Source organism: Thunnus thynnus, chromosome 9 (assembly GCF_963924715.1).
Source record: "Thunnus thynnus chromosome 9, fThuThy2.1, whole genome shotgun sequence".
NCBI classification, from domain to species: domain Eukaryota; kingdom Metazoa; phylum Chordata; class Actinopteri; order Scombriformes; family Scombridae; genus Thunnus; species Thunnus thynnus.
Window position 1 is genome coordinate 21,529,830 of NC_089525.1, and position 15,336 is coordinate 21,545,165.

At 40.4% G+C, this 15,336-nt stretch overlaps 1 long non-coding RNA gene across 1 annotated transcript; it reads right to left on the reverse strand.

The window, feature by feature from the left end:
- Nucleotides 1-445: 445 nt before the first annotated feature.
- LOC137188779 (uncharacterized) lies at nt 446-7,780 on the reverse strand. Its single transcript, XR_010929515.1, has 3 exons — nt 7,694-7,780; nt 6,136-6,241; nt 446-1,037 (listed from the first exon to the last, which is right to left on the reverse strand). It is a non-coding gene; the product is annotated as an uncharacterized lncRNA (long non-coding RNA).
- Nucleotides 7,781-15,336: the final 7,556 nt, after the last annotated feature.

Below are 15,336 nucleotides of genomic sequence, written 5' to 3' on the forward strand. Positions count from 1 at the left end.
AACGCAACTCAATAGGGAAACACAAAGAGGGAATTTGATGCTAAAAGACTGTAAATGTGGCAGATATGACTTGATATGACTAACTCAGACTGCTGAAGCCTCATATAAGCTTCAGATCAACTTTTAAATACATGTTTGCACAAAATGACTGTGTGGACACACTGTGGATTTTGTCCTGTATCACTTAGCCAGTATGAACAGGAGGAATAATTAAAATTTCAATGTTCATTTGGGCACTTTGTTTAAAGACAGACTTGAAAAATTGTGATCTCTTCCTTTAATCATAATTGTTTTGACTTAAAAATATCTCCTCAGTTTAAGACAGCTGCAGAGAATAAGACATCTTAGATAACTCATGTCCACAGCATTCACCTTCCATCTTCATTGTCTGCAAATGTCATTTTGATACTAAATTATAAATTAAGTTATCATAAAGTTTCTCTGATGTTCCTCCTCCTGGTTTTCTTTTTGTTTCAATTGCAGCAGATTTTCTTTTTAATTAAAAAAATCAGCTTCTTCAGAACAAAATGTCACAGAGACAATATAATTTGTTTTATTTAAAGAATGAACAATATGACAGATGTACAGTAAGGTAAATCATTGTGTTTGTTTCTGCTACCTGTAATTAAACATGTGATTTTGCTCAAATGTTACTCCTACACTTCTTAAGTTGCTTGATAAATGTGTCTTGATCTTAAGAAATTTTTTACTTCTATGTTGTCTTGAGCATTCAAGACAGAAGAAGGCAGTCGGGCAGATCTGTATGCTGTCAGGGACAGTGGGGCTCTCAGTGCTAAACATAAATCATGAATCATTTGACATGGACCAATTAGGAATGGTCAGTACATAATGCACATATTTTCACCCATTCATCTGCTATACAAAGGATAGACGCGATGAAAGAGGGGCCTGTTGACGACGCCACAGTACAAATCTTATCCACACGTTCCACAGAGCAAGACTGTAGATCCCACAACATTTTAAGTGGCCTGCAGATGAATAGCTGAGGGAGTGTCTCTGCATGCCTGAACAAAGCCCTGTAATATAAAAGTGCAGATCAGGTCAGCAAATTGTAGCCTCAGGCAGAAGTTAATAAATAACCTTAGAGTTATTCTGGACCCACATGGACTATGTTTTAAGGCACGAGGGAATTCAGGGTTATGGTAAAAGGCTAGGGAACAATAATACTAACTATATTTGTGATTGTTAAGTAGTGTGTCTGAGTGTGTGATGACTGTTTTGTATGACGGACTAGTCTTGCTGTGATCCTGTGTTTGTAATTTATTGCCAGGTCTCTTGCAAAAGAGATTTGATTTCAGTGAAACAAATAAACAAACCAATTAAAAGCAATAATGCAACAATGCTGTCTTAATTGTCAATGACACGAGAAATGTGTTCAGTGGGCTTGAATACTTTTGATTTTTCATTAAGCACCAAAAGCATTCAGCTTCAGCTTTTCACTAATCTAGTGAAATATCTCGACATCCACTGGAATGATTCTCACAAAATTTGGTTCAGATGTTCAAGGTGCTTCCTAATGACTTGTCGTCTTCTCTGTCATCATCATCAAACCTACAAACACGAACACATCTTGTCCTGCAGCTTGTTGAACGAGCCACCAAACAAACATTAATTGGGGAAAAGTGCACCGCTGACGTCAGTTTGCAGCTAGATGCTAATTAGCTGCTCAGCAGCAGCACATTTAACAGCATGTAAACATACCTGCAGATGTCACTTCGGACCCGTTACATGCTGGTTTGGTCATTGCTCTTTAAATCCGTGTTAGCGAAACGCTGTCTGTCCATGACTTACAGCAGTTTGTTTACTTACTACTCCATAGGATCACACATTAACTATGGTCTGTTACACCACTAATCTTCACCAAACTGAATATCTTTGGATTGTTGACTGTTGGTCGGGACAAAAGAAGACATTTGAGTACGTCTCTTTGGGCTTTGAGAAACAATGATCGACATTTTTCACCTTTAGACCAAATGACTAATCGATTAATCCAGAAAACTAATTGACAGATTAATCAATAATGAAAATAAATATTAGTTGCAGCCTTAGTTTACACAGAAATATCCTGACAACTGTTGGATGGATTTGGGAGTTGTGGGAAACTAATGTTTTTCAAAGAATTCAAAATGAATTGTAGTAACATCATCATGTTACTATTAGATACATCTAGATGCTGAACACTCTCAGGCACTTTTTTATGACTGTAGCTTTCCGCCAGGAGAAGATGTTGTCAGGGGGTGTCAAATTCTCCTCCAATGTTTCACTCAGCAAAACGTCCTCCAGTTGGCAGGTGGACAGTGATGGCCTGTCACTGTTCATCTTCTCCTGGCTTCCAGCTTTATTTCTCCTGCCTGTTGCAGAGCCAACAGGAGTCTCTTCCCGCTCCCTCCCCCAGCCTGCGAGCAGCTTTCTTCCTCTCCCAGAGCTGTGAGCGTCTTTAACTTAGACTTCACTTGGGAACCCCTGCAGCCAACCTAAACTGGAAATAGCCAGGCTTGCAACCCATTGGCCCTTCATTGTTGGACCAGGTCCTTGTGGCTTTCCTCTCCGAGGCCTCATCGCATCTGTCTTCCCATGGAACTGTCAGTTCAATCAGGATAATCCTCTTGGCCTCCTCAGATCATATGACCATATCAGGCCTCAGCAGTGTTTGGACGACCTGGGGAAAGTGTTGTTTTTTTCCCAGGTCTACCTTCTTCTCCCACGATTGTGCTGCCTGCAGGCACAATGCCTGCCTCTCTGATGAACTGGATGGATGGGACTGGTCTCATGTGGGTTTGACACTTTTTCCGTCTCTCCTGCTTCAAGGTGTCAGCCAGTGCTCTGAGGACCTTGTCATGATGCCATCTGTATCTCCCCTGGCTAAATGCAGTCTTGCACCCCCCCAGTATGTGCGTCAACGTGGCTCTCCCTCCACATAACCTGCACAGTGGGTCCTCCCTCATTCTCCACCTGGGCAGGAAAGAGATGCAAAAGGGCTCTAGTCTCCAAAGTTCAGGCCACATGATCTCCCACTTTCAAAGTTCCACAGTCGTTGACCTTCGCCTTTCCTCCTCCAGGTGCCGGACCTCGGCTCGGATCATGTCTCTCATCTGCCTTGGGTCTGCTTTCTCCCATTGCTGGAAGTGGGTTGTTCAGAGTCTAGTCTAGTCTAGTCTCCCCATGCATGGGTTCTTGATAATGTCCTTCAACTTCAGCATGCTTTCTGCCTGTGACACCGATGTGTCAGCTGCCATCTAGCAAAACAACAGTTTAACAATCTGAACAGCATTGAAGACAGTGGTACGGGGCAGAGCCACAGCTGCTGGACCCTGAGAAGAAGCCACACATCCAGGATCCAGACTTTCTACAAGGACATATGGTCTGTTGGTTTACAAGAAGACCCCCAGGAGCTGTCACTGTCTGGTGCAGTGTTGGATCAGGCTGGAAGCCAAAGTGAGAGACAAAATATGTCCAGTATGTGTCCCATGTCCAGTAGGAAGATGACCTGATCTCTACATATAGTAACCTGGGTGTGGTTATTGTATGTAGAGGAAACTAAAATCATAGTCTCAGCTGAAAACCCACAGATCCCCCTGGATAGATCAGTATGGGAAGTGACAAACTCTTGCTTTTTTCATTGTGTCCTCTTCTGCTACAGTGCAGCATAGTTGTTCTCTTTCTCCAGATATGAAAGCAGCTGTTACAGTTCAAACAACACATGAACAGGGCAGTACGGAGTTGCAGCCACACTGCTCCTAATCTGCACTGTCAGCTCAGTAGAGCTCCATGAGAGGGATTACTGGAAAAAATCCCACCACTGTTCATGTCTTGGCACAGTTAAGATCCAGCAGTCAACACCCTCTGGACGGTCCTGAATGCTGTCAGTGACTTGCTCGGTGTTAAACGGTCTCATCCCGATTGGATGAGCAAACATGCAAATTTAAAGTCTGAGGATGTTCACAGATATGTATGTGCTGAGCCTGTAGACATGGAGCCTCTTTGATGGGTAAGCCTGTGTGATTTAGAGATGCTTTGAGATGTCACTGTGTCTCATGGTCTGTCCTGGTGGTCAAGCCTGGCTGATGCCTGAGGGTCAGCTCACTTGGGTCCAGCAGGTTTTGTAAGCTGATAAGCTTGATTTAATGCTGCAGTGATGTCATACTGGAGTTACCGTATTGACCAGTTTTTCAGGGAAAATCCTCATGTCAACACCTTAGTCATATCTATTACTGAGAATTTCCCTGAAGGTTCTGCTATTTCCAACTTGGTGTTTAGCAATACAGAAGTGCCTTAATTAAAACCAGACAAACATGGAGCCTCATGTCAACCACAATCTGTTATTCAAGGTATTTAAATTTAAATTCAAGTCAATTAAAAAATTCCAGAAGCTGACGGGACTCAGTTCACGGTTGGTAAAGGCTAAAATAATGCGGTTTTCAGATTCAGGCTACAAAATCATCTATATATAAGATTTTGTATTACAGCAGAGCAGATGGGTATTCCAACATTTACAAATATTTGGTTTACGCTGCAGTTTCTTGGAGCTTTAAGCAGCAGTGCTCCTACTGTCATTCTGAGCCACTGTGAGTCTTCTCATGCTGCATTTTCAGTAGAAATGCCACAGTTGGGCAGAACAGAGGGGGGTACAAAAGGCTTTAATAAGAAAGGTCTTCACAAGGTCTTCTTCGAGACAACATGCTTGTGCATAAAACTTTCAACTCTGTCTGTAAATGTCCTCATCATCTGATAGATCATTGGTCATGTAACGGCCTAAATTAAGTTTGGATGAAGATCCATGCTGAGTATATTTAACCCTCACACAACCAACTCTGCAGTCATACAACCCTCTTGGCTTGTCTGCTACTACTGCTACTACTACTACTACTACTACTACTACTACTACTACTAATAATAATAATAATAATAATAATAATGATAATAATGAGAAAACTTTATTTATATGTACAGCACATTTCATACAAAACATGTTTTTCTTATAATTTGTACCAAATTGCACCACCTTCCCTGTAAAATGACCTAAAAATTAACTGTTAAATACCTGCAAATTATTCTGAAAATTTCCAGGAAATTAGTATAAAGTTACAGGACAGGAAATAAAGCGTTACCAAGTTAAAAACACCTCAATAAATAAGGACCTGCTTACTTTCAAAACTAAGAATTTAACGTGTTTAATGTGTGTGTTTTGTTTTGTGAAAATATCCAACCTCAGCTTAACAATGACTTCAGGAAAGCTTGTCTATTGCTTTGACCTTGGACCAGAGCAGCCTGCATTGCAGAGGGGAGAGACAGAGCTATACGATATACAGCTGTTAATGTTGAAATGGGAAACTGCATGTGCCTCAATAAAACTCAGTACTGGTTGTTAAGCCTGTTTAGTTTGCATAATTCCTTGATAACACAGAGAACAAGGACAGCCAACAGAGAAGTAGTAAAAGTTATTATGCAACTTTAACTCAAAGGTTATGAACTGCTGATGGGAAGTGGTGCCCAAACTGGTGTCTGGGGAGTTCATTTAAAAAAGAGTCATCATTTTATTTTATTAATTTTTAAAACCTGAAGAAAGATTCATGTTGTCACACTTCAACAAGTAGCCATCACACCCTCTAACAATAATAGGGTCACTCTTTTGCTCGACCGTGCTGCTGTTGCTGCTGCTCATATCTCCACCTCATCATCTACATGTAGGCTTTAAATCTAAATTCACCAAGAGAAGTTTAATGTTGTCACTCCTCAGTCTCTTCTGCACTGTATTGATGTATGGTTACTGGGAGAGATGAGGTCACAGCTTAGATGCCAAATATCACTTCACACTTGATTCACTTCCAACTCATTCCATGTGAGTTTGCTAACTGAACTGGAAGTCAAAGTGAGAGCATGTGTGATTGTTTAACTCAAATTTTTCACGCTCCACCCTGATATTAACATTCATCACATCAGGATTTGGCTTTCACAGGATCAAATTTTAAAATCTTACTAAAAATCTGTCATCTACAGTTCAGATATTTTGTGAGGTCCTGCATATGCAAAAGTTTGAGAACACTTGCTTGATACAGACAGCCAAGTTTCACATCTGCACATTTTTTGCATTAGCAGGTAATAACACCATCTTACCAGTTGGGGGTGTAAGTGTTCCACTATTGTTTGTTGCTTCCAAATGCATGAAAGCAACTGAAGCAGAAATTCACATGACTTCACTGCACACATCTGATCTCTGCAGCTCTTAAATTTAGCAGAAGGGTTAAGGTTCTCTGAAGAGACAAAATGCATCTAACTGTAAAAGTGTTGAAAATAAATCCCCAAAGACGGACATCATACCGCATAAATAGACAAAAATAGCACTCATAAATTGTTAGTACATCACAATTGAATTATTCACAATATATACACAAATAGTAAAGAATATACTGTAGAATAAAAAGATGTTTTGGTTCATGATATCTGGACTGTGTCTCAATTCCACACTACATACCATTAGTATAAAATATGCACCATATATTAATTGTTAATATACTCTTTTTGCAATGTTTTTGCAAAAAACAATATACAATATAAAAGACTTGTGCTGACAAACATCAATCAAACTGCATCATGGGATGACCAATTATGCAATTGAACTTCACAAAAATACAGTGAACTGTTCTTTCAAAGCCCTGCACAATCATACAGTTGTTTTAAATATTTGGCTGATTAGATCTCTGCTCAGGTTGATGATGGTCAGAGCTCGTCTGGGAATTACAGCACGTGAGGTCACCAGACCCCATGTACTAATAAGCCTTTTTCACAGCAGACATTTTATTGGTCATAGTAGGAAATGCACAAATGTTACAATGTCTCTATGCCATGACAGTGAGCCACAATGCACAATAAAGTGCCCTGAAACCTGCACACATATATGGGATGCAGTCATGATTCATGTTATTAATTACAACTGTGATTTTCCTGGTATGAGGTGTTAAATTGTCTGCTGTGAGAAAGGTTTATAAGGATGATAAAGCTGTCGTTTGTCCCGCCCTAACAGGCGCAACAAAGCCAACAGGAGAATCCAGGAGATGTCAGTAGAGTACAGTCTGTACACCAAGGGTTGGCAATTAGGTTCAAACATGGGCCAACTGTTTTTAGTTTGTATGTTTTCAACTATTTTGTTCCAGAGATCCATTTAAGAACAAAGCTGTCTTGTAAATTGTTTGTTTTAGGATTGTATCTGAGGGCAGATGTCATTTTCCCACAGTAAGTTTATAATAGGGAAAACTTCAGATTTTGCAAGGGTGACACACAGTCCTGAGAAGGGGTCTAATCAACAAAAATACCTGTGTGGCTGTACCATGGCTGTGCAGGCTGTTTAATACTTTGTTTTGTGTTGTTTTGTTTTCTGATGTGTTTCTGGGTTTTTTTTTTCCAATTATCATCCACAATTTGTATGCAGCTCCTCCGTTTTGTTTGTGCATTGTGAGACAACAGAAGACATCTTGACATGTCACAGTAGGAAAAGCACAGGTATAAACTATGAATTTAATTACTGGAACACTTGAACCAAACAGAGACATCGTTAATGTAATCAGGATCACCTGAGCTTTTCCTGACAAGTCAAAATGTCCGCTGTGAAAAAGGCCTACAGTGTAAACATCAACAACACACTTAAAAACCTGACAGATCTATAATGAATATTTACTTTTTGAGTATACTTCGACACATTTTCAGTGTGAACTGTTGGTTTTATGTATCATGTAATTAGCTGTGGTCACTACCTTGTGCCTTATATGCTGTTGATTCAGTACCGAACCTGGGCAGGGCTAAACCAGTGTGCACACGACCAATCATGACCACAAGGGGTCGCTAGTGTCCAACCTATTCCACTTCCAACTCTCTCAAGCCTCAGTGAACACCCTGTTCTTCAAAAAGCTTGCTCCATTATACGTGCACTCATTCACAATCTACTTGGACCACTTGGACACAAAGCCACGTGTGTGTGTATGTGTTTGGCTGCATTGTGTGTATGTGTGTATTTGTGTTTGTGTGTGTCAAGGGATTCAGTGGCTGCGTCAGCCACATTGTAGCTTGGCGATGAAGCTCAAAGTTATGGACCAATATTAATAAATGGTAGCCCTGGCAACAGTGTTCAGTGTGTGAGTCAGAGCTCAGGCAGAGGGGAAGGCAGGGCACCATGGCCGAACATGGATGCTCTCTGAAAAACCACCTCAGAGCTTGGCTGTCAACCAGAGTCACATCTGTGCTGAACACGAGTTTGAGGACGGCTTGAATTACAATCGCATCAGCATGAAATAATCGCATCAGTGGGCATTTACAGTACAGAAGAGACATTTTCGGGTTTTGGCACTGAAGGATCCAGAGATTGTTTACTTTGGGTCCTCAAAGTCAACACATATCAAACACACAGCACTGTAAACCAAAGCAATTACATTTAATGACTTGTGCAGCAATGTTCGAATGGTTTGAATGATATGAAGCATTCGAGTACAGTAAACAGTCGAGGAATTACAACTTGGGTGTTCCCCTGGGATATACTGTGGTTGTGGTGCACATTCCCCTGTATCTCTGAGGAGTGGATGGCATTTTAAAGTGACCATAATGGTTGCTGTTGATTTTTAGGGTTATCAACTGAGTGTAAATCAGTAAGACTGCTACAGACAGTGGACGCCAGCCTCTAGTACCCTTCACAGTCCCTCTAATACGGTCTACAGAGGGACAATACAGTAGATAGCACAGAGAGAGAGAGAGATAACAAAGAAACTGGGAGACGAATTGAGAAAGAGAAAGGCCATAAATATGCACAAGGAGAAAAAAGAGTTAATTAGTAGCAGTCCTGTCCTCTTACGCAGTCGTGTCACAGCTTTTGTGAACTCAGTCACGTACACACAGTGCAGTCTCTTTTCACAACCGTCAGTCTCTGTATAAAGTCTCTGGCCGTGTTGGGGTCACTCACTTCCAATCTTCGAGCTGCCTTTGTTTGCTGTGCTGCTGCAGAGGCCCTGGGGAAGCTGATTACAAATCTGGCCACTTTCCACAGATTACAGCTATATAACAGTTAAATATTTTGACTCGCTTGATGCAGATTTATAATGTTCATATTTGCACAAAAATGCAGAGAAAAACAAAGACATATTTTATTCTTTAGACTTTTTATTTATCCCCTGATGGCCATTCAAGGAGGTATATGGACATAGTTACACATGTAAATAGGACAAAAACAAGACAGAAACAGAAATACAGCAAATGGACAGTGACACTTGTTGCCCAGAAATGGTCAAATATAATCCTAAATTATAAATAAATGAGAAAACAAGCACACTGCTAAATATGCAATAGTTACTTTAAAGTATTTTAACAAACTTAGCGAGAGTGGTTAACTCTTTGCAGGTTTGAACTCATTGTTTTTATCCGCTTGTCACATGCAGCATATATGATAAGGCAAACTTGTCAACAAATAGTTATCTATTAATACATGAAGCAGATACAGAGAACTATCAGCATTTATTTGGAGTCGTATTTCTGGTCACCTGGTGAATGCAAGTCCAATATTTACTCTACTTTTAGCTCTGTCAACTCCTGAGGAAAACATCAGTCTTTTAGCCATTAAATGCTCCATTATGTTCACCAGCTAGTTGCTCAGTGTGTCTGTTTGCTGTTTGGAGCTGAGCAGGTAATGTACAGTGAATTAATCAAAGCTTTTTCAATGAAAACAGCGGTCTTTTGTGGCTGGAAACATGATTGATGAGAGCAGTGAGAGTAAACCAAAACAGTAAAGCTCTGGGCCAGAAAACCAAAACAATAAGCGAAAAGACGCTAGAAAGCTCTGTAGAGCCAAGTTGGGTGATAATTCTCTGTGGGTGCATCACTACAAGTAACATCTTTCACATAGAAGTATGTGAAAGGTGAATGTGATGCATTATTATATAAAAATATTGATTATAGATGCTTTAATTAAATAGTTTCCCTCATCTTCAAAGCTAAAACAAACTAATAAATGATACTTGTAGCCTCAAACATCCTCAAACATTAAAGCACATGGTCCTAGAATGTAGTCAAGTAAATATCTCTCCTTTGAACTTTGTAGATTATATATATCACACATAAATTTAGACTAATTCTCTCTGTACACAGAGCAACGCAAACAACCTATGAGATCCTGAAGATCTAGATCCTTGAGTCTAAAGTTTATTTGACATCTAAAGGTCACACACACAGTCGTGCCATAAATGTGATACCCCAGTTTCATCAAGAATAGTTTTAACCAATCTACCATTGTCAGTGTACAGTTTCGTTTGGAAGTAACTACAGTACACGATATCTTTATTGAGCTGATTTAATTTGATGAACAATGATCACAAACTTAAGCTGCATTTGGCAAAAAGTAACTTCTTTTCATCTGCAACATAAAGAATCCCAACATCTTGAAGAAATTAGGAGACTTCAGCACCGGCTATAGAAAATAGGTCTTCCCTTTCTTTACGACATGATACATAATTTTATGTGCCTTTGGCTGGGAGGAATATCTCCTCCTTTCATTGTGTTGACAAAGTGCTCTTAAATAGAGCTGGGAGCCCAAGTGAAACCAGATTGTTCAGAGAGATAGAGGAAGCAGGAGATAACAGGCGGTAAATCAGACGCTGTTGGGAGACAAAGGTTTGCAGCCAGAGATTCGCATATAGAGCAGGAATAACACCTTTCTGCAGTAGCAACCGGTAGGAGAGTTATAGCTGCAGTAAAAATCTGTTCTGTATAATGTTGTGCTGACGTTTTCATTGCACCGCCATATACCGCTTTCAAGATAAGTTTCTGAAGGTAAGATAGAGTCATCATGATGTTAACTGTAGGACAACAAGACAAGTCTTCAGACATGTTAGCAGCTCTGAGAGGCTGCTTATAGTCACAGGTACTTTGATTTAAATGCTGATGCCACCATGCTAATGTTGATGTTTAAAAGGTACAATGTTGCAGTTTAGTTAGTTTAACAAAACACAAGTACAGCTGAGGTTTTGGTCATTTTATATCAGAAAAATCTATTTTTTTTTACCTGATGAAGGCACTAGATAAAAGTGAGGTGAACATGAATATGTGAGCCAAATTTCACGGCAATCCATTCAATAGTTGTCAAGATGTTTCCCCCCAAAATACACCAATGTGAACATCTTGTTGGTGCTAGATCAAAAGTCAGGTGATCACTAAAGTCATTAGGATACATAATTGAGGAATCACAGAAAATTTAATGCCAATCCAAGTGATAGATATTGAGATATTTTATTGAATAAATAAAAACTTGTGAGAGAATCATCAAAGTTATTAGGATTTGTCCTGTGGGAAACATGAATATGCAAAACATGATATATTTCAGTAAGAAACAAAAAAAATCTCGAAGTAGCACTAGATAAAAAAGTCAGGAGATCCCAGGAGTCAATAGAATACATTGTATGGGGACCACGATTGTCTGTACAGAATTTCACAGCAATACATTCAATAATAGTAGAGATATTTCAGTCTGAACCAAAGTGATGAACACACCGACAGACTATTCTGCTAGCATGGCTAATTAAAAAGGAAATTATACCAAAGAAAAATGTGCTCACAGTTGAGTCTCTTATTTCAGAGATTTAAGACAAATGAAATTCCACACCAAATCAGGCCGGGGAGGTGATATAACGAGGGCTGGAGGACTCCGAACTTTAAAGCAGGAATGCAGATAGAACGACAACAGATTTTGGCCAGTAGCTGATGATGGAGTCCTGAGTGCGACTGTCTGTCAATTCAGTCGCAGATGAATGAGCTGGTCGGCTTTGATGCTGGGGCAGGTCACATGACCTCTCTCCGTGTGTGTGTGTGTGTGTGTGTGTGTGTGTATGTATGTGTGAGGTAATGGGGAGTGAGATAGAGAGAAATACAGGGATTACTAGAAGGTCGAGAGCTGTCAGATGAGATGGATGCAAGACTTCTCCTTTGGCGCTCAAATCACACACACACACACACACATATATATACATACACTCCGAGGTGGAGGGGTTTGAGTCCCGAGGCGCCAATGCTTCACTTACCACGCACAGACACACGCGTGTTTAGAGGTAAACGCACATGTACACTCACTCACAATTAAACAGATGTGTGTGGACATGCACACACACACACTTACACACACATACAAAATGCATACATCCTACTGGGCTGCGCTCCAATCAGCAAGATTAATGAAGAGGTATCACGTTTTACAGTAAAGCAGCATGTGGGGCTCCCCGGGGAACGAATGGCCAGAGTCTGCAATTCCTCAAGTCTGTCTTCAATAATGTAATCGACTTTTAGGTTATGAGATAGTACCGTTAAAGCAATTTGCATAACTTTGTGGCACGGTTGAGTTATGTTCCTTAACAAGACCATCACATGCAAGCTGCTACTTTCCAGAGACAGTGGGCCCTCATGAATACCTTCCGTGTAAATACCGAACTGTTGAGTAGACACATGATGGCGCAATGTGTAAGGAGCTATTTGGTGAAGGAATCTGTGATCCCTTTAAGAAGAAGTAATAAAAAAAAATAAGTAATAACTATAATAGCCTGAGATAACCTTGAAAAACCCAAAACCAGCTTGGAAAAATCCCAACATTGCTGCCCACTAACAGCTCAGCCTCAACGATGAATTATCAAATGAATACAAACACAATTTCAGTGAAAGGCTCGTTCTGTGGTAAATCTCATGGTCAGAGGAGGTATAAAATACAATATTTTGGGGTTGTCTGACAATAAATCTGCCCATATTGAAAGAGCGATTTTGGGAAATGAGATCATCTTTGGTTTGATGCAAACTGAGGTCAGTGTAGAAATACCAGAGGCACTCAAGGAGAAACGCTGAGCTATTTCTGTCCTGAAGTTTAATCCAAGTAGTTATGTGACTGATTCTACTGTTTATAACAAGCTAGTGGTTCATTCAGTGGCTCCGTCAAGGGCACTGCTGACATTCTGGATAGCTGGAAAAAAAAGCCGGCTGATCCAAGTGCAGCTGGTGAGGTGGTGGCATGTTTGGCAGAGTGCAGGATGATAACAGTGTGTGCTCGGTGTGAGGTGACGGAGTCTTGTTCCAATACTCCGGGGCTCTGGATGCTCACCAGGGAGACTTGTTACGCTTCCATTTTTCTTTCAGTGTCAAATTCCAAACTGCTGAGGGAATAACCAAACTTGTTGCAGGCGAGGGGAGGAACATATCAGCGGAGACTACAGTAGATGAGTGTTAGTGTAGCAGGTTTCAGTTGATAAAGGCTGGAGTGAGTGTATGATATGTTAAGAGTCAGCAGAGCAATTTCTGTCGGATCCTTTGTTATCAGAGTGTTTGTCTTTGGTCGGGACGAAAGCGGCACAGCTTTTGTGTGTGTAAGCAAACACAGACAGAGTTGTGTGTATTTGTGTGTGCATGTGACTTGTGCAGTCTGGGGTCTATAGCGTGTCTGATAACATGTGAAAGCAAAGGTCACACTATAAAGGCCCGATCAGTGACCCACATACTGAATCAGAGTGCCAAATCTGAGCGGTATCAACCTGTCAACAAAGCCATTAAAAATCAGGCTCATAAATGTCAGTGGATTTGGAGGATTCAGTATAATCTGATAGCACAGTGTTGCTCTGAAGACAACAGTTGGACAGAACCACAAAAAAACAAAGTTTTCAAACCTGCATTGTTCAGTCTGGTTGAATTGGACTCTGGTTCATTTTCCTCCATGGTACAATTTGTTTCGGTGCAGATCTGAACACAATCGTACTCGAGTACTGACAAAACAACTGGTCCCAAATGAACTCTGTAGCAGTTTGTTTATGATATGAACACAACACCTCGATCTGACCCAACTATTATGCGTACTCTGCAAGTTTGAGCTAAGCAGCTCCAGTAGCCAGGTGCGCTTTGGGGACCTTCTTCCTGTGTTTATGTTTCTGCTCTCGCCCCAAACACAGCTAACACTGAGCGGAGTGAACGTTCTCATGACGTTTTGGTTTGCTTGGATTTTTTTCTATGTGAAAAGAAACATAACCAATGGGAAAAACAACAAGTTTACCAATTCATCCACTGATTCAGTCCAGAGTAAATGAATTACAGTATAGATATGAAAACCCTCTGAGAGTGTACAGTCATGGCAGCGGCTCTGTGAGGTTGTTACAAGGCACAGCAGCGCTTTCAGCTAAAAGCTCACAATGACAAACATGCTGATTTTTAGTAGGTGTAATTTTTACATTGTTCACCATCTTGATTTGATGTGCTAGCAAACTAACATTTGCAAATATGCACAAAAGTACAGAAAGTACAGTTGTGGCTGGTGGAAATATAATTTGTCTTGGAAGTACTTGGTTATTGGATATTTTAAAATATTGCCCTGATGATGGCGCTAGAACGAAAGTCAGAAAATCACCAGACTAATTACAATTCATCCTGTCGGGTACATGAATGTTTTTACAAAACTTCATATAGTTGAAATATTTCAGCCTGAACCAGAGTGATGGACTAATTTAATGATTTTGCCATCAACAAAATGAAGCTTCTAGCTTGGCTAAAATCACGGCGAGATGGCCATTCTTGCATTGACAACAACCATTTATTTTTCAGGCTAAAATAGAAAATGAGTCAAGAATCGTGACACCCATCAAAGGGAAAACATGGTATTACTTGTGATGTTTAAATATTTCACACAGTTACGAAACAGAAAAAGAATTTCAGCTTTTGCGTCAGTGACACAGTTGTCACTCAAAAGACAGGAAATAAATTTATGCATGAAGGAAATCCTAGGAAATGGCATTGTTTCATTTGGCAATGAAGTCGTAGGTGGAAAATACAGTTGATGTACAGGAGGCGGCTCTAGAAATAACAAAAGCCCAAGCCAGCATGGTTTCAAAACAATGCACCGCACACTGGACTCCATCAGACTTCCCTTGGCTGATATTCTGAGCTTTTTAATGACGTCCGGTGGCCAGAAAAGAGCAGTGAAGTCAGGAGGGAGCTACAGTCCACAGGAAGATATTGACTTAAGGGACCAAAAGAAAACACCAAAATAAGCAGACAAGCGAGTCAGTAAACAGGAAAATACACAGAGGAAGGCACCTGGCTCAAGTGCACGGTGCCTTCAGGGACTCGGGACACACTCCGGCTCATGCAGTGTTGTTTCCTATTGATTCACAGGGTTTCCTCACTTCTGGATATCCTGTGTGTGTGTATGTGTTTGTGTGGGTGAATCAGTGAATCTGTCATTGTGTCAGCTTGTTTGTTCAACGATATCTATAATTGGCATCATTAATTGCATTTTGGAATTTGCTCCATCTCAATTATGTAGGA